General features: G+C 47.9%; 2 pseudogenes; both read left to right on the plus strand.

Moving 5' to 3' along the window:
- Positions 1–9,001: 9,001 nt before the first annotated feature.
- Positions 9,002–10,001, plus strand: LOC146175117 (uncharacterized; annotated as a pseudogene).
- Positions 10,002–15,250: 5,249 nt separating this feature from the next.
- The window catches only part of LOC146175118 (uncharacterized), a 28,759-nt pseudogene continuing 23,094 nt past the window's right edge, over positions 15,251–20,915 (plus strand).

The following is a 20,915-nucleotide window of genomic DNA, read 5'->3' on the forward strand; positions in this document are numbered from 1 at the left end:
CTTGCCGCGTGGAAGTACGCCTGCGGTGAGTACTTCTGACCCATGATGGTTTTAGTCATGGGGACGGCTGGCCAATTTTCAATTATGCAGGCATCGAAATGAAAATAAACGTCCTAAGATATAAAGCATGACACACGTACACACTTGCGCATCTACAAACGCACGCCCGCACATACACACACACACACGCGCGAATATTCAGTAGCTGACCATAGCAAATCCTAAAGACAGCAATACTTGCATTAGGACACCAGAATTCATCCATAGGTTATAGACGCCTATAGCAGGCTATAGCTTTCGGGCCAAATATCTATAGCCGACGTTACAAAGGAGTTTCTATAGCTGGCCATATGTGTTTGTAACCGACCATAAAAAATGCTAAAGACTGCAGTAGATAGGGAGGCATAAGTCCATAGAACAGGCTAAAGACTTCTATAGAACAAACTATAGAAAAACCTAATGACAGCCATAAAAGCGGCTATAGATGTTTGGGCCAAATATCTATAGCTGACCATAAAAGGATTTTCCACAGCTAACCATCGAAAATTTTGTATGGAGTAGTGTCTGAAAACGTTAACATGTTTCTGAACGGCTTCTAATAATTAATTTATTCTTTTACCCACAGCGCCACATGTGGGATTACAGTGAGGGGTACAGTTCCACAAAGCATAAGAAAAACAAAGGGACAAGTTGATGCTAACACTTCTTTGTCAGATATATAAACGCAGGATGAAAACAGCGCGTTCCATTTACGAACAGTGTGTGGAAACAACGACGATTTAAACAATTCACTTCTCGCTCTGAATTCACGGCTTTATAATTATGGCCAGTTTTATCGGATCTATAGTAAAGAGACAAATTGTACTTGTCCCTAGGAATAGCAGTTATTTGATGATAGATATTGTGAAATAATTTTAGCCTTAGTTTTCGTCTTCTCACTTCAAGTGGTTAATACTGAGTAGCACCCAGGTTTTTCCGGATAGCTTCGAGACGGGATTTTTTACGCCGTACACTATGATAGCACTGAGATGTTTTCTGCATAACAGACTCTAACAAAAGCCAGCGATTTCAAGATTTCTTTTGGTAAGCTTAGTCTCAGGAACCGCACACTGAAGGCCAAAGGAAAAACGAAGCAGCTATCTTATCGCTTCTCTATTGAATGCAGCAGCTGTGTTAAGAATATCATTCTGGAGGATCAAGAAAAATATATTGCGTCGTAGCCACCCAAGTAAGTTCCGAAAAAAGCAGCTGTACAAAAGCAATCGCCAATTTCGCTCTTGAATCGCACAATCACGTATCCATTCCGTACCAGGATTCAGTTTACCGTACAGTCTCAACCGACATAAAACCGGGTGGTGCTAATTAGGAAATTTCTTTTACCAGTCGGGGGCCCACTATTACAGATAAAAAAAAGGTACCGGACTGGAAAATATGTTTAGAACTATAAAATATCCCATCATATAAAAAAAATGTTTGGGCCGTAGCTGCATTCAGTCTTTGGTCCTCTCGCACCACGGCCCATTACTCTAGCAATTACTCCACGGCGAATTTGTTCATTGTTTACAGCCTCGGAAAAATTCCGAGGAACAGAAACTAAAACAACTCATGCCACAAATCACCATGCTGGATTAAACAAGCCGGTTATTTCCTTGACGACGAAGCAAATCAAAGAGGTAAAGATGCCCAAGTAGCAGTCACCCCTCGCTCGGGCAAAGGAACTCGTAGCACCATAAAGAAACATGTTAGGTAAAGAGCGGACACTCCCGTGGGGCCCTACGGAGGAGCTAATAGCGTCCAGAGCGGCTGGTCGGATCGCAAATTTCGCCCTCGGAGATTCTAGGCGCGTGCTTTAGCTCTAATTCAGTTTCAGTTCCGAAACCAGTGCTCCTTATTCTGATGTACCTTTGACTGTTACAATATTCAACTAAATCGTCTTTAGAGAGCAAGTGCTTAAATACTTTTTTCTAAGCATGCAGTACATACAGACGTAATGAAGTGGCGAACCGAGGCCTCTTTACTGTTATTACCGACAAGCTTGTCGCAGAACGTAGGCGCGGTTGGCTTAGTTCATGCAAGTTGGAGTAATGGGATCGTAGCTGTTCTTGTAATTTTTTTCATTATTCAGCAGCAGTTCTCAGTGGCACACAATAGGAGGCAGTCGTTTCATACAAAAAATTATTTTTCTTGTTTACGTATTGCACTGCACAGAAATAATGCTAGAACGCCCATTTGATAAAATGCCGGATATTACGAAGAGTAACAGGAAAGAAAGTATTGTAAAGCACGTGGCACCGTGTCAGGCAGAAAAGAAGAAAACTGCGCATGCCCGGTTCGTGCTTTTCCTCCAAACATCAAATCTTTTTTTCCACCATGCACTTTAGAAAGATAGAGGACGACGCAAAATACGCTTCCAATAGGCGGCTTGACGAGTCCGCAGCCCTAGTCAAATGAGTGGCATTTGGGCAACAGCAATGAAATACAGTCAAGCAAATAAAAAACGCTTGATTAGTGCAGAACAAAAGTGAAACAGGGGAGTCCGAAAAACGAAATCCCAGGATAAGCAAAATCAGTTTTCATCTTCTGTACACATCTGTACACATCTTCTGTACACAAGTTAGTAGACAGATAATGCTTTAACAGTAATGGTAAAGAATAACATAGGCGTTTCATGCCAGAGCTTGAACGGTATTTGGTGAACCAAGGCTAATTCTCTTGACATGTTTTTCGGGAAACCAAATTGGTAAGGTGTTAATACTTTGGAGCGTTCGGTGGAATTGAAAACCCTGCAATAAATTCTTTTCTCGACACGCTTTGAAAAGATCGCAAGATAGATACAGGCCTGTAATTCCCTAGTTCATTTCGATTCCCCTCTTTAAAAGAGCACTATTACTTCGACAACTTGCCTCTGTAGTGAACATTTTCATGTACTTCAACACATATTAAAGATAAATAAACACATTTGAAAGAACTGGGGCAATTACATCAGTTAAACTATTCGGGGCGAAGGCTTGGGGGATAAATGGGCTTCATTATACAGCAGATGTTTCTTGCTGTTTCTTCTGCCTTCGCTCGTACCGAGTGGTGTTGGTGACCACCGCTGCGTCCGTGGCTCAGCGACACATTGCGGTGCGGAGGTGAGGACTTCCCTTCTCGACTGTACACATTTATTTACACTTGTTTACAAACTATTTACAATAACGTCGTTAGATGCTACATCAAACATTGACGGCTAACTGCAACTGGTGAGCGATCGGAGGTCAGAAGCTAGCAGAATAAGGCCTTGGCCTCCTGCTACACTTTAGACCGGAGTCCCTTGAGACCTCCGTCAGCCTAGCCTCCCTCCTCGAACAACCCGTCTGCCCTCGACTCTCGTTTGAGCCCCACTCTTCTCCAAGCCCAACTGTCCAACGATCGCTTCCTTAGCGTTACCCAAAATTCGGGTTTAGACCGTTGTCCAATGAACGCCTATTCACTCTCTAGTCAATAACATGCAGTCCTTCAAAATGGGCTTGTCAATCGCTGTGCCACATATACCCCTCTCCTACGCATGTTAAGTAATACAAACATAAAGCACGCACTAAGCGGCGAGTGGTTGCGCACACAAACACATACATCTGCGATTTCTCCCTCTCCAAAATCATCCCACGCAAGAGGCGCCAATCAGTCGCAAATACAAACGGCCTTGGTTACACTTCCGAAAACACACACATAAACACACACATGCAAACCTCAGGCCCAAACATTCCGATCAGTGCCATTGGTCGGTTGCGAGCGCGGGCGGCGGATTCAAAAGGACGTACAGGCGTCTTCCCGTGAAAACATGTCAACAGCTCGTTCTCCCCAGGACCGTGTTACGCCGCGTTTCGGGATTTATGGCCTCCGCGCCCTCTCCACTCGAACCGGGAGACATAGCAGTTAGCACCGATTCCACAACCACTGAGCTTAGGCTGTGCCTTCTAAGTGCACTGCTCTGCCTCCCTCGCGGCACGGGACGGACAGAGCCGGCAGCGTCGCCCGCTGCCATGTGTTCTGGGCTCACTTCCGAGAAGCGGTCGCCTGCGCGACCGTCATAAATCAGCCCGCGTCAAGCTGCCCCTTGACCTTGGTCACCCCTTCGGAATCTCGTTTTGGGCGAAGCCCGCACACTTAACTCCTCCCCATCGAGAATGTTGCGCGTTCACTTGCTGTACGCGCAACATAAAACTCCTCTAATGGGGGAAACGGGGGGGGGCGACATTTTGGTGTGGCGTACACCAAACAAAACAAACCAACGCAGCATGCAAACAATAGTGCAACGCTACTTACAGAGGCGTGCGCGCCCTGAATGACAATGCTCCGTGTGCACACTCGCAAACGGTAACTATAGTGCATGCGCCAAAACTCTAAACAACACTGCATGCTTAGCGTATACGACACCACACGAAGCAATACAAGGTAACACACGTAAAACACATCATACATAGAACTTAGGAGTGCCAGATACTGATACACACGGACAAACTAACACTCCTTATTCAATGCTCAGGCACAAGCAGGACCCTGCCCTTGACGTTCCTTGGTCCACCGTGGTAATTTCACTCACCAATATTAGGTAACTAGCACAATCACCGCGATCTTATTCAACAAGCCAGCGGAACTTGTTACAACTTGCAACACCCTGATGAGTGGCGACCCAAGCCGTCCACTATATACCACTCTCTAGTCTCGACAAGCATCGGCCCACCGATTACGCGATCCTTTGATGTGCGAAAACTCCAGACCATATTTTTGCAGCGCTAGAACCCGGCGAGTTAGGTGCGCACTGAAGGGTGTGGACTGGGTCAGATAAGTCAGCGGATTATGGTCCGTGACCACTTTGATTTTAGTACCAAAAGCCATGTGTCAAGGCGGCTCAGCGCCCACACAATTGCAAAGGCCTCACGCTCTATAGAAGACCACTTCGCCTGTTGCGGCTTTAGCGTTTTACTGAGGAAGGCGATGGGTTTCTCAGAACTATCCAGCTCCTGACTCAGACATGCACTTACCCCTTTTTCCGAGGCATCAGTAGTTAGCACGAACGCCTTACCTGTCTGTGGGGCACTTACTGTCGGGATTGCCTTCAACGCAACCTTTACATTGTTAAAGGCTCTTTCAGCATCTGCGCTCCATGGAAGATTGTTCGGTACGCGTTGGTTCGTGAGATCGGTCAGAGGGCGTGCAACTTCGGAGTAAGATGGTATGTACTCCCGGTAGTAGTTGGAGGCCCAAAGCGCTACGTAGTTCCCTTTTCGTTGAGGGACTCTTAAGCTCTGCTACAGCGCTCACTCTCTCTGGGTCTTGGGAGCGTGTGCCAGATCTGACCGCATGCCCAAGGTACCTGACTTTAAACTGGGCTAGGCGGCATTTTTCCGGGTTAATTGTTAGCCCCACAGAAGCTATCGTGTCAACAACCGCTTCTAAGTGCTGCATATGTAGCTCCCAAGTCCTAGAGTAGACGGCTACATCATATACGTAAGCGCACGAATAGTCTCGGTGCTTTCACAGAATCTCCTTCATAATCCTCTGAAACGTCGCCGCCGGGTTACGAAGTCCGTGCGGCATCACTCTCCACGCGTAAAGATCACTGGCGGTCGCAAATGCGGTATGCTTCTGAGAGCCCGGTTCAATCGCGATTTGCCAGTAACCTCTCGTCATATCTAGAATGGAGATGTATCGGGCCCTGGTTATCTCGTAAAGCAGCTCACTGGTTTTCCCCATCGGGAAGCTATCCGCTTCAGTGACAGCGTTCAAGCGACGGTAGTCAATGCACATTCTTACTGTGCCATCAATTTTAGCAACACGCACAACCGGATGCGCAAAGCTACTTTCTACGGCACATATGAATCCTCATTCTTTCAGTTGCTCCACCTGCCGTTCTACCTCTCCTCTCAGTGCTATCGGCACACGATAGGGGTACGCCTTGGTAGCTTTTGCTCAATGAAGCAAGATGATTTTGTGCTCACCAACCTTACACTTTTCTGGCCTTTCAGAAAATGTACTGCCGTACCGTCTCAGCAGGTGATCTAGCTCCGTCAACTGTCGGTTTGACAAGTGCGTACTTTCCTCTAGCAGTGCAGCCACTGTCCTCCCGTTTTCACTAAATTGCGGGGTTGTTTCAATCTCGCCAAACTCTTCGTCTAATTCAAAGACCACGCCGACGTTATTCGCACGAGCGTAGTACTTCCTGAGGCGGTTCGCGTGCACCCATTTTTCTGCGTCTGCCGTGAGCTGGAAGATATAGCTGTCTGGCCTCACCTGCTGTTTCACTTCGGCAAGTCCGATCCATGCGGGCTGCATTTTCGCAACCTGTCCTATTTCTAGGATCAGTACCTGTTCGCCCACCTCAAATGATGTCGGCCTAGCCCTGAGGTTGTACCTATCAGTGTATAACTGTTGCATTTGCTCACCTCGTTAATCTGCGGCACGGGCTGCTTCAGCCATGTAATCTCGGAGCTCGGTCAAACGCGCAGATGCGACTTTACTCAACCCTGTCGGGGGCTCTCACGCTCCGGTCCACCTCTTTTGCAGTATGCTAAGAGGTCCTTCTCTCTGCTCTTTCGCGAACGTGTCCGCGCATTGCCCCCGTTCGGCAACGACGATTCTGGTGCAACCACTTCGTCGAGAACACCCATAGGTCTGCTTCCAATCGCCTGGTCTTTGGCTACCTCTTTAGGACGCATGCTCTCGTCAACCGCTTCACGGGCGGCCTCTACTGTCTGCACAATGCGCACGGCTAGCTCAGTGGCTTGTCTCTGCACTTTCCTCAGCTCATCAATGGCATCTGGGGTTAGAAGCGCACCTATCCCTTCCGTTAAGTGGTCCGTTACTGCGCACAGTGTCATAAGCTGAGGGACTACGACCTCGTCATTAGCGGACAGGATCAGTGGGACATACATCAGATCAGCTGGAACTGTCTTCTCAAATGCTCCCTTATGGCGAACTTTGCCTGCACCCTGAATTTCTGCCTCAGCCGGGATGACATCCCTTCTCAGGATGGTAATGTCAGCCCCTGAGTCCAAACAAGCCGTAAATGGGCGCCCTGCAGATGTGAGCTCAACCCAAGATAAATCTGACGTAGAAACAGTGTCTATCGGCGTTTCTGCGCACTCGTTCACTACATCACATGCAGCTCTGGCAGTCAGCTTTTCCGGTGTGGAGTCCTTGGCGCGTTGCCCGCCCATTATTGCTTTAGGCCTTGTTTGATTGCACTGCCATTGGTAGTGACCCATCTCACTGCAGGCGAAGCACCTAGAAGACGGTTCCGATCGATCCCATGGAACCTTCCTTTACCTACGGGGTCCCGCCGGCTGTGTGAATCAACCTCACCCGCTTCAGCAACCTTTCTAGAATTTTGGCGTTTGGAAGCTGTGCTTTCCTCGTACCCCTGTGCTAACTTGGCAACACCCTCCGGTTTTAGCCATTCCCCTGTTTCATGCTGTAAGACATACGGGCGCATGTCATCCTCCCTTAGCTGTTTAACGCGATCTGCAATCAGTAGCGCCCGCAGATCTTCCAAGCTTGTTATGTCTCTACTACGCAAGTAGTAATCAAGCAACCCTTCTAGTTCCGTGACAAACTGTCGCCATGTTTCGCTGCCTTTCCGACAAGCATATAACCTACGCTTATTTTCCTCAGGTGTGAGCTTTACCTCACCCAGAATATAATCACGCACTTCCTCGTAGGACTGCCTTCCGCTTACTGCCCTATTTGCTACCAGCATGCGGCTTTTCTCGTTTAAGAATGGGACAATTATCGAGCTGCGTACCTCCTCGGGAATCTCGCAACTTTGAAGCATACTTGTCGCGCTTCGGAACCATGCGGGAGCTAACTCGTCTCTCTCTGGCATTGGTGCGAGAATAGCGCGTAAATCTTCTGCATATCGACCCAATCCAGATCTAGCGCCTCACCCGCCTTGATTGTTTAATCTCTCTAACTCTACCTGGAGTCTCAGAGCTTCAATGTCCAGCTCTTTTTCTCGCAGTCTGACAGCTGCCTCGTTTCCTCCTGATGTTCAAGATTCGCGGTTACCGACGCACTACTAGAACTTTGATCGCCAGTAATGGTACTGCTCAAGGTCTGCCCCCCTTCATCGGAAGCTGTTGCGCCGGAGCTCTGCCCCACACCATCAGAGCTGTCTGTAGACGTTTGGCTCTCTGGCCGAGTTACGACCATGTGAACCCGGAGAAAACAGGACAAGGACCCACCTGTATACAGCTAGTGTCAGTCCGTCGCACTGGGTTGCCTTGCGGTCACTTCTTTCGGTCACCATCAGCACGTCAGGCTCAGCATCGGTCGTCGCGACTCGAAAAGTCAGTCTTGGTGCCCTTTGCTGCTACGCCGGAGCCGCGCAGCCTCGCTGAGCCGCTCCCCGTAGCTGCCTCTCTAGGCCGGTAGCGTCGATTCACGGGGCGCCCCGACTTCAAACTTCTTGGTCAGCCTTGGCTCACCGAGGTAGTGTTCCACCCTCCGCGTACATCAGTCCGAGGTGTCGTCTATCTCGCTCCACTCCGCAGGAAGTCGCTGGGCCGATCCTGTCTCGACTGCGCCAGTTATTTTCGAAAACGTGCGAAGGCTTGGGGAATCGATGGACTTCCCTATACAGCAGATGTTTCTTGCTGTTTCTTCTGCCTTCGCTCGTACCGAGTGGTGTTGGTTACCGCCGCGTCCGTGGCTCAGCGGCACATTGCGGTGCGATGACTTCCCTTCTCGACTGTTGTGCTGATAGCGCCTGTGCCGCATCTGAAACATTGTCTGTCCGTGACGTCACTGGTCACATGTGTGCTTGCTATATAAAGATGCTGTTTGCGTGAAATATAGGGTTGTTGTTATCGTGCCGGGATCGGGGCCAGTATTAGTTCCTTCCTGCCCACTGCCCGGCCGCGCCTCGGTGTCCGGCAAGGGACCAAACGCTACACGGCCGCGCTCGGCGTCCATCAAGGAACCAAACGCTACACGGCCGTGCTCGGCGTCCGGCCAGGGACCAAACGCGACATGGTGTCAGAAGTGGGATCCTCTGGCTTTTGAGAGGCGTTGCCTTAACTTTGTGAACGGGTGCCATGTCAGAGGACAACGCAGTCAAGCCCTCCCACGGCATGTTCGCGGTTCCAGCTCCGCCAAGGTTCGACTTCAACCGGACGTCCGAATGGCCTTCTTGGATCCAACTCTTTGATGACTACCGCTTCGCCTCGGGCCTAAATGAGCGGAATGAAGAAGCGCAGGTCCGGACGCTACTTTATACGATGGGCAGGCAAGCAAGAGAAATCTTCTCTACTTTTTCATTATCCGAAGAAGAACAGAAGCAATGCGAAGTCGTCAGAAAGAAGTTCGACGAGCACTTCGTCGCCGCAAGGAACTTTGTTTATGAGAGCGCGTGCTTTCACTGTCGCACTCAAGAACCTGGAGAGTCAGTCGACCAATTCGTTACCGCGTTGCACACGATGGCGGACCGGTGCGACTACCAGGAAAAGGAACGCATAATTCGCGAAAGGTTCGTGGTCGGCCTCAGGGACGCTAAGCTCTCTGAGTCGCTTCAAATGGATGCGAATTTGACTCTCGCCAGCGCTTTGGCAAGAGCGCGTTTAAAGGAGACCGTCCAATGACAGCAGCTGCAACTGCGAGAAACCGGCGACGAACCCTTGGTAACGGCGACCGGCAATCTTGACGCGGTCAGCAACCAAGGGCCGCCCAGAAAGTATTCTTCAGAACAGCACTCGGAAAGCTCGTCAAAGAACTGTTCACCTGGAATACAACGTCCGCGTCCCAGAGTCCAGTCCTACCGTCCGGGCACCCCCGGGTCATGTCCCAACTGCGGTCAAGGAACGCACCCCAGAGCCTCGTGCCCAGCAAAAGCAGCCAAATGCAACTACTGCGGTTGTTCCGGACACTTCGCAGCTGTATGTCAAAAAAGGCTGCACGTGATGGAAAGAAGGTACAACTTTCTTCTCTCCATATGGACAAGGGGGCGTACTTCGTTGGCGCGGTGAACGGGGAGTACTCTAATTCTCGGTATGTACAGGTCGTCATTAACAGCACTCCGGCGTTCGCTAAAGTTGATTCCGGTGCCGAAGTTTCTGTTGTGCCCTCGACGTTTCCCGGTTACCTACCAGGCTAGAAAAGTGCGACCTAATTCTAACAGGCCCGTCAAATGAGCCACTGAATGTTTTCGGAAAGTTTCATGCCACTATCCAGTGGAAACAAAACACTGTACAGCAAATCGTGTGCGTAGTCTCACCATTACGCTCCGTACTTTTGGGTCTCCCCACATTTGAGGCTCTGGAAGTTATTAAATTTTCGGACTCGGTCAGTAGTGCAACAGCCGTCGAAGCGTCCTCCCCGCAGCTTTTCAGTGGTCTAGGAGCGATAAAAGGAGAATACAAAATTGGACTAAGGCCGAAATCGACACCTTTTGCAATCCATGTTGCGCGTCGCATAGCCTTACCCTTGCGTGACCGAATTAAGCAAGAGCTCGAGCGTATGGAGCGAGATGGCGTGATCCGCAAAGTAGAAGAACCAAAAGAAGGGTGTGCAGGAATTGTGCCAGTACTCAAACCATCTGGAGCGGTTCGTATTTGCGTTGACTATACTCAATTAAACAGAAGTGTACTTCGCGAGCGCGATGTCATGCCGACTGTGGAAGATAGCCTCGGTCTTTTAGGTGGTGCCTCTGTGTTGTTGGACGCCAACTCTAGCTTCTTTCAGATTAAGTTGTCGCCCAAATGCCAGTTGTTAACTACGTTCATAACGCCAGTTGGGCGATACTGTTTTCAAAGTCTGCCGTTCGGAATAACGTCGGCACCCGAGATCGTTCAGAAGAAAATGTCGCAGATACTTGAAGGAATCCCAGGCGTAATAAACCTGATGGATGATGTGCTCATTTTTGGTAACGACAAGGCTCAACATGACGAACGCCTGCGTCTAACTTTAGATCGTCTCGCCAGTGCCGGTGCTACGCTAAACAAAGAAAAGTGTTCATTTGGGGTAACTGAGAAATAATTTCTTGGCTGTGTGCTTAGTAAAGATGGCATCAAGCCGGATCCTGAAAAAGTTCGTGCTATCAAAGAACTGGCGACGCCAGATAACGTGTCTGACGTTCGACGGGTGCTCGGTATGGCTAATCATCTGGCAAGATTCATACCAGATTTGGCTTCCAAAACGGCGCCTTTACGTAACTTGCTTTTGAAGGGTTCCGAATGGACGTGGGGATCAGTCCAAGAGCAAGCGCTGTCGTACGTCAAGGGTGTTATCTCTTCGAAGCGCGTCATGGCTAACTAAGATGCAAAGTACCTTACGATTCTTTCCGCTGATGCGTCATCATTCGGTTTGGGGGCCGTATTGTTACAAGTTGAACTAAACAATGAAAAAAGACCTGTTGCATTTGCGTCACGCTCGTTGACGCCTGCCGAAACCAGATACTCTCAGATTGAGAAGGAAGCGTTGGCAATGACTTGGGCGGCAGAGCGATTCGAAGGGTACATCAAAGGTCTTCAAATTTTGTTTGAAACTGACCACAAACCACTTGTAACGTTGTTGGGAAAATCACCTTTAGATGTTTTGCCTCCTCGTATTCAGCGCTTTCGCATGAGACTTATGCGGTTCAACTTTCAGTTCAGTCGTTCAGTCGTGGCCGACTCTTCGTGACCCTATGGACCATGTCACGCCACGCTTTCCGGTCTCTCACCATCTTCCTAACATCACATAACTTCATCTGAAGTGCCACGAGGATGCCATCTAACCATCGCGTTCGCTGCCCATCCCTTCTCCGGCGACCCTCAACCTTTCCCAACATCAAATCTTTCTCCAGCGACAGCTCTCTTCTCATCAGATGACCAAGGTAGCTGAGCTTTAACTTTAGAATTTGACCTTCCAATGAGCAGTCAGGGTTTATGGACGAAAATATCGACTGATTTGATCTTCTGGCAGTCCAAGGAACTCTCAAGAGTCTTCGCCAGCACCACAATTCAAACGCGTCAATTCTTCGGCGGTCAGCCTTTTTCACAGTCCAACTCTCGCATCCATACATCTTAACTGGAGAGACCATAGCACGAGTTACGGATCTTTCTTGGCAGACTAATGTCTCTGCTCTTTACTAAGCGGTCAAGGCTAACCATTGCTCTCTTTTCCAGAAGCAGGCGTCCCCTAATTTAATGGCTGCAGTCTCCTTCTGAGGTAATCTTGGAGCCCATGAAGAGAAAATCTGTCACAGCTTCCACTTCTTGTCCATTGGTGCTCCAGGACTTGATAGGGCAAGACGCCTTGATCTATATCTTTTTAATGTTCAGTTTAAGCCGAAACTTCTCACTCTCTTCTCGTACGCGCATCAGAAGTCTCTTGAGTTCCACTTCACTATCTGCCATTAAAGTGGTATCATCCGCATATCTAAGCTCGTTGATACGTTTTCCAGCAATCTTCACTCCAGCTGAAGACTCGTCCAGACCGGACTTCCTCATGATGCACTCTGCATATAGGGTAAATAGGCAGGGCGACAGTATGCAGCCATGCCTCACTCCTTTCTCAATGGGAAACCAATCAGTAAGACCATGCCCAGTTCTGACTGCGGCCTCTTGCCCTTCATACAGGTTCCTGATGAGACTGATGAGGTGAATTGGAACTCCCATCTCTTGGAGAGCTTGCCACAATCTGCTGTGATCTATGCAGTCAAACGCTTTCGCATAATCAATAAAGCAGAAGCAGATGGGTTTCTGGAGCGCTCTTGCTTTTTTCATGATCCAGCGAAGGTTGGCAATTTGGTCTCTAGTTCCTCTGCCCTTGTGAAACCCAGCTTGCACGTCCGGAAGCTCCCGAACCACATACTGCTGCAGCCTTACTTGAAGGATTTTCAACATCACCTTGCTAGCATGCGAAATAAGCGCGATCGTGCGGTAGTTGGAACAATCTTTGGCACTGCCTTTCTTTGGAATGGGGATGTAAACTGACCTCCTCCAATCCCGTGGCCACTGCAGGGTTGTCCAAATCTTCTGACATAATGTATGCAGAATGTAACAGCGTCATGGTTTAGGTGTTGAAGCAACTCAGCATGTAATGCCATCAATTCTGCTAGCTTTATTCCTAGCACGGCTGGCTAAGGCCCATTCAACTTCACTCTTCAGGATGCCCGGCTCGAGATCAGTAATCACAACCGTCTTATGTTGGGTTTGCACATTCGGGTCTTTCTTGTACAGCTCTTCTGTGTATTCCTGCCACCCCTTCTTTATCTCTGAGGCTTCAGTGAGGTCCTTGCCTCGTTTGTCCTTTATCACGCCCAGCTTAGCACAGACGGCTCCTTTGATATCTTTGATTGTCTTATACAGAGCTCTTGTGTTTCTTAATTGGCTGTTGTCCTCAACTGCTTGGCACTGTATGCTCAGGAAGGCATTCTTAACTCTCCTTGCTATTTCCTGAAAATCCGCATTGAGAACCTTCTATCTTTCTCTTTCCCCCATAACTTTTGCCATCCTCTTTTGCTCAGCTATTTGCAAAGCCTCTTCAGATAACCAGTTTGATTTCTTGCATTTCTTTTGCTTTGGAACTACCTTAGTAGCAACTTCCTGTATTATATTACGAACATCAGTCCACATCTCTTCGGTCTCTCTTTCTTCTAGATCTAATTCTTGAAATCGATTCCTTACTTCCACAGCATATTCCAATGGAATTTGATCCAGATCATACCTGAAAGGCCTTCTAGTTTTCTGCGTTTTCCTGAATCGAAGCTTAATTTTGGCAACAAGAAGCTGATGCTTGGTGCCACAATCGGCCCCAGGCCTTGTTTTTACTGCTTGTATAGCGCTTCTCCATCTCTGCCGGCAAAGAATATAATCGATCTGATTCCTGCATAGACCGTCCGGTGAAGTCCATGTGTACAGGCGCGTCTTGTGCTGTTGAAAATGAGTATTCTCTATGGTCAGGTTTTCTTGACAAAACTCTACTAGCCTCTGCCCAGCTTCATTTGGCTCGCCAAGACAGAACTTGCCTATAATTCCGGATATTTCTTCCCTCCCGACCTTAGCATTCCAGTCTCCTACGAGAAAAACGACGTCTGATGATGGGGGCGGTCTAAAAGGCATTGTAGGTCCGCACAAAATCTCTCAACGTCAGCTTCTTTACCAGTACTGATCGGTGCATAGACTTGGATAACTGTTATGTTGAAAGGGTGACCTTGGATCCGGAGTGAAATCATTCGTTCGTTTTTGGGGTTGTACCCTAGCATTGCTTTGCCCATTCTTCTGTTTACTATGAGAGCGACCCCGTTCCTTCTATTGGATTCGTGCCCACAATAAAAGACATAATGGTCGCCGGAGTTATATTCTCCCATTCCGGTCTACTTGAGCTCGCTGATACCCAAGATATCAATGTTCAATCTGTCCATTTCTCGCTTGAGAAATCTTGCGTTTACCTTGCGTCATAGATCTTACATTCCATGTTGCTATGTGATATATCTCCTTGCAACATCGGACTTTCCGGTCGCTTCCCGACACATCCACAACTGAGTATCCTTTTGGCTTTAGCCCAGCTGCTTCATTCGTCCTGCAGCTACTAGGAATCGCCCTTTGTTCATCCCCAGTAACATGTGGGACGCCTTCCAACCTGGGGGGCTCATCTTCCGGCGCCATATCGATAATGGTATTGTGACTGGCCATAATGTTTTGTTGGCAGGAAATACTGGAGTGGGTTGCCATTACCTTCTCCAGTGAATCACATTTTGTCAGAACTCTCTGCTGTGACCTGTCTATCTTGGGTGGCCCTACACAGCAGAGCTCACGACTTCATCGAGTTTCGCAAGCCCCTCCGCCACGACAAGGGGGGGTTCAACGTTACGGTTGTGCATGTCCCGGGTAAAAGACTCGTTACTGCAGATGTATTGTCTAGAGCCCCGATTCAGGGAAACCAAATTGATGCTCATGCGCTGAGTATTGGCGAAGCCGCCAAATTCGTTTCGGGCTGTTTGACAACTGCCGTCGAGGCTAGCCTTTTTGAACGAGTCAAAGCTGAACAAGCAGCCGACGAAGTCTGTCAAGCTCTCGTAAAATTCAGCCTGGAAGGCTGGCCCAAGTTTTTATCGCTGTCAATGGTCTTGCGTCCATACTGGCAGGAAAGAGCAACGCTGACAGTCGCTGAGGGCGTGCTACTCAAAGGTGTGCGGCTGGTGATTCCAAAAAACGTACGTGCAGTGGTCTTGATGCGCTTGCACGAGTCACCAAGGAATCGAGAAATGCAGAGCTTGAGCCAAAGAGTCCGTATGGTGGCCTGGGTTGAGTTGCCAGCTTAGAAATTTGGTGACTGATTGCCCAGTGTGCGCGGCACACAGGCAACAAAAGTCGGAACCAATGATTCCGACAACCACTCCACAGCGTCCTTGGCAAAAGCTAGGTGTTGATCTATGCCATATTGGGGGAAAATGGTATTTGTTGGTAGTAGATTATTTTTCTAGATACCCAGAGGTTGCCTTGCTATCTTCGACAAGTGTCACTGTCATTATGCACCTCAAAAGTTGCTTTGCAAGACATGGCATACCAGACTTTGTCATCTCGGATAATGGAACACAATTTGTATCTCAGGAATTCCAGTCGTTAGCTCGCGCCTATGGCTTCCGCACTGTGACGACGAGCCCCATATACCCTCAGGCAAATGGAGAAGTAGAAAGGATGGTCCAAACAGTTAAACGGCTGATTATAAAAGCTAAGAACCCCTATCTTTAGGTGCTAGCGTATAGGGACACCCCAGGCCACTGAGAAAAAGCCCTGCAGAGCTTCTGATGGGCACGGGGCTACGCACAACAGTCTCTGTCCCTCTCAAGGGCCCTCTGACCCAGAAGGTGAGCCTGAAAAAATTCAGAGATCGCGATGTAACCATCCGACAGCGGCAGCGTAGGTACTTCAATAGTCGTCATAGGGCTCTTCCGCTGCCAGTCCTCAAACCAGGAGCGGAAGTATGGGTGACAGACTGCAAAGTGAAAGCGCGAGTCTTACGTCCTGCACAACGTCCGAGCTCGTATGTAGTTAGAACTTCAAAGGGGGTAGTTCTAGAAAGAAACAGGAAATTCCTGGTTCGCTTTGTTTCCCAGTAGAATGACTGCGAGGAAGAAGGAGGTAGCTATGAGTTTCCGCAGGTATATGATAGTCGGGTAGAAATAGAACAGGAAACTAATCCATCTAAACCGAAGGCACCTGCCCATCCATCTAATACCCCCTTGCCACAAACTAGCCCTCCTGGATATAGAACCCGATTTGGACTTCATGTCCGACCACCAGACCGATATGGGCACAGTGGCTGACAGTTTTGTTTTGAGCATTGGTTGCATCCATTAAAAAGTGTTCATCCTTGGTTGGTGGCAGTGCTACGTTTGTTGCAAATGCCAGTGTATCTTTTCAGAGAAAAGGGGAGATGTGCTGATAGCGCCTGTGCCGCGTCTGAAACATTGTCTGTCCGTGACGTCACTGGTCACATGTGTGCTTGCTATATAAAGATGCTATTTGCGTGAAATAAAGGGTTGTTGTTATCGTGCCGGGATTGGGGCCAGTCTCAGTTCCTTCCTGCCCGCTACCCGGCCGCGCTCGGTGTCCGGCAATGGACCAAACGCTACACGGCCGCGCTCGGCGTCTGGCAAGGAACCAAACGCTACACGGCCGCGCTCGGCGTCCGGCCAGGGACCAAACGAGCAACTGTACACATTTATTTACACTTGTTTACAAACTATTTACAATAACGTCGTCAGATGCTACATCAAGCATGGAGGGCTAACTGCAACCGGTGAACGATCGGAGGTCAAAGGCTAGCAGAATCAGGCCTTGGCCTCCTGCTACACTTTAGGTCGGTGTCCCTTGAGACCTCCGTCAGCCTAGCCTCCCTCCTCGAACAACTCGTCTGCCCTCGACTCTCGTGGGAGCCCACTCTTCTCCGAGCCCAAATGTCCAACGCTCGATTCCTTAGCGTTACCCAAAATTCGTGTTTAGTCCGTTGACCAATCAGCGACTATTCACTATTTGGCCAATAACATGCAGTCTTTCAAGATGGGCTGGCCAATCGCTGTGCCACATATACCCCTCTCCTATGCATGTTAAGTAATACAAACACAAAGCACGCACTAAGCGGCGAGTGGTTGCGCCCACAAATAGATACATCTGCGATTTCTCCCTCTCCAAAATCCTCCCACGCAAGAGGCGCCAAGCAGTCGCAAAAACAAACGGCGTCGACGGTACACTTTCGAAAACACACGCATAAACACACACATGTAAGCCTCAGGCCCCAAAATTCCGATCACTGCCCTTGGTCGGTTGCGAGCGCGGGCGGCGGATTCAAAGGGACGTACAGGCGTCTTCCTGTGAAGACATGTCAACAGCGCGTTCTCCCCAGGCCCGTGTTACGCCTCGTTTCAGGATTTATGGCCTCTCGCGCCCTCTCCACTCGAACCGGGAGACATCAAAGTTAGCGCCGAATCCACAACCACTGCGCTTTGGCTGTGCCTTCTAGCTGCACTGCTCTGCCTCCCTCGCGGCAAGGGACGGACAGAGCCGGCAGCGTCGCCCGCTGCCATGTGTTCTGGGCTCACTTCCGAGAAGCGGTCGCCTGCGCGACCGTCATAAATCAGCCCGCGTAAAGCTGCCTCTTGACCTTGGTCGCCCCTTCGGAATCTCGCTTCGGGCGAAGCCCGCAAACCTAACTACATCTTCGACATATTTCATTGGTTTTATCTGAATTTTATCAATATCCATACTGATGATGTTGTTTGTATTTGAGATTGTTGAAATTACATCCTGCACTGTGACCGACAGCAGAAATAAAGTTTTATCATTCTCCATGCTTACATATTGATATTCATCTTGGGGACTAAAAGCATCAGCCAGTTCCGCTCCTTGCTCTAAGTAGTAGTTTTGATATGCAGCTCCGGCTATTACCACGACGTAGTAATGTATTCGATTTTTCCTAAAGCAGCTTGCTCGGTGCAGTTTTCATATCCACAAAAGATGAGAAGTACTCTTTATGCGCATTGCACTGTTTCTTGTTTAGTTTGTTTCCATATTGTTCGAAAACGGTCAAGTGTTAAGAGATTGTCTTTACAGCCTGTATTTTTTTCTCATTTGTTGATAGAGTTCGTGTTTTATCTATGGTTTCAGAAATTTCTTATTTCTTTCGCACCTTTTTACAAAAAAGTGAACATGTAAGATTCTTTAAAGATATCTAAAAATGCATTGAAGCATCGTATAAGGTCAGGACCTTGCACCAGTCTACTTGAATCAGGTCTTTTCTGAATGCAATAAGATCATTGTCAGTTACTGGCTGGTAAAAACTTTCTGCAGGCAAACGTTTCGGAATGCTGGCAGAATTTAGACAAAGGAAAACACTGGAAGATGGTCACTAATAGAACATGACGATGCACCAGCTTTCACATCTAACAATACAAAATTTGTTATGAAAACAGATAATGCTGACTGGCAATAAGTTGTTATTCTTTCTTGTTGGATAATTTATAACAATAATAAACCACTGGACAGAATATTTTTAAAATTGGTGCTAACAGGAGTAATAATACCCTTATAACTGTTGTAATCACCTGTGCTACCAGCCGGCACCTGCTCCCCCCAACAAACGAAAGAAAAAGTTCATAAAATTGTAAAATTGTTGGGGCAAGCTTGGCGGGGCCGATAACAGACTGAATACAGTATTTTATCGTCAAATAAAGATAACACATCGTAATCAGGAGTTACAATATTGAAACCATCTACTAGTTCGCAGTCCATTTGTTCCAGAGTTAAAAACGCCACACCACCACCACGACCACAAGGTCGGTTGAGATAATGTGTATTGTAGCTTTCCATTCTGAAGACGTCACTCTCGTTTTTACTCAAGGTTTCACTGAACATGATAACATTAAATTGGAAAGCAAATTTACTAAACAATTCTTCTAAGAGAAATGCTTTGTCCCGGACAGATCTGGCGTTTAGATGTACGCATTTCAGTGCGTGAGATCGTAGATCAGATACCACATTGCTCACGTCATCTGGTGAATAGAAGTCGTGTTCCTTAATTTTCAATCTCTGTTCAAGAATAACACTGGCGGGTGCATCACGTGGGCTGAAGTCAGTCAAGGTCATCGCGGCATTTAACGTGAATAGAGGATGGATGGATGGAATATAGGAGCGTCCCCTTTGAAACGGGGTGGTAGCAGCAGCTATTATGCTCATTTTTCTCCCTGTATCTTAATTATTGATTTAGAATGGTTAACTAAACCATCATTCTATTTATTAAATTTTTGTTCCTACAATACTAACATTATGTCACTTCTCTGCTTCCAATCTTCCAGTCGTTTTTTGCTAGTTTCCACCGCCGGTTTATTCACCCGGCTACTGTTATCTCTAAACCACAGAGCTTCAGGAACAGTGATTGCGCCTGCATCGACTTCCGGATGAATACCATTACATTCGAGTATAATATGGTCAATTGTTTCACTGGAGTTTCCACATACAGCACACGCGTCATCTCCATTGTTAAATTTCTTTTTGTAGCTGCGTGTTCTAAGGCACCCTGATCTAGCTTCAAAGAGTAGGGCACTGCCTCTTGAGTTATCAAAGAAATCTCCCTTCCTGATCTGCATTTTCCACTTTCGGTATAATTCCACACTCTGTTTCTTTTCCATCGAATTTATCCCATTTTTACCTTCTGTGTTTATCACCTGTTGCTTAATGCTCTTTATTTCTCCGTCTTTGTGACTAGCATACTTACTAGTTAGTTTCCTAGTTCTTTTCGTCCATTGTGAGTCAACGCTTTTTAAGTACAGGTATTTAAATGCTTTAGCTGCCCATCTGTTACTGTCCAATTTCCTCAGGCGTTCCTAATATAATATTTTACTCTGAGCTTCCTGTACTTCGAAAGATGCCCAGCCCATATCTCCCTGTTCCGCCTCATTTGTAGTTTTGCCGTGGGCACCTAGTGCTAATCGTCCAACGGATCTCTGATTTATTTCTAATGTCGACTGTACATCTGATTTTAGGCACAAAACTGCATTTCCGAAAGTAAGTCCGGGCACCATAATTCATTTCCAAATACCCCTCAAAACCTCATACCTATTGTATCCCCTGAATGCTTTATGTTTCATTATCCCGGCATTCCTTCGCACTTTGGCCTTAAGTGATTGCTCATGCTTTCCAATGTATGCCAATCCTTCGTTTACCCATACCACCAGATATTTATATTCTGCTACTCTAGGTATTTCATGGCCTTGTATTTTAAGACCCTGATCAGTTGAGCCGTTGAAAATCATCAGACCCTACTAAACTGCGCTGAAACTGAAGCCTAAAGCGTCCCCTTCGTTTCCGCAATATTTAACTAGAGTTTGCAATTCTTCCAGACTCTCAGCTAGCAGCACAATATGGTCTGCATACATCAAAGCGGGGAGGCGCTGCTCTACCGCCTTTCCACTTAATCTATAGGACAGGTTAAAACCTAGGTTACTGTCTTGTACAAAAGTTAGCGCCATCTAGTGAAAGAGACAGAAACTGTGCGCGGCGGCCATGTTTTGTTCAGTCCGCCCGCGCCTCCCTTCGAGTTCGCTGTAACGTGCGCCTTCGTGAAACCCGTGCTTGCGCCGCAAGGTGCACTGGATTTATCACGAGCGATTGTTTCTTTTTTTTTACATCACAGCAGCCGCTGCTAGCACCAAGCTCTATCGGAATGATGCCAGCATGTTGCTGCGTACGCTTCTGCAGTAAGCGCACCGTCGTATATGCGCACGGAAACAAGGTATAAGCGTGTATGCGTCCGCTCGTTTGCAATCCTAATCGGCTTTACAAGTGTCACTTGCATCATGTAAAGCATTACTGCACGTCCCTCTGACTGGGAGGTAGCTCACAGAACGTGCTATCCCCTAAAACAGCAAGGTTGCTTTGCGTGCTATGGAGCCTTGTTAA

The sequence above is a fragment of the Amblyomma maculatum genome, chromosome 11, assembly GCF_055883805.1.
Source record: "Amblyomma maculatum isolate TAMU_Amacu chromosome 11, ASM5588380v1, whole genome shotgun sequence".
Classification (NCBI taxonomy): Eukaryota; Metazoa; Arthropoda; class Arachnida; order Ixodida; family Ixodidae; genus Amblyomma; species Amblyomma maculatum.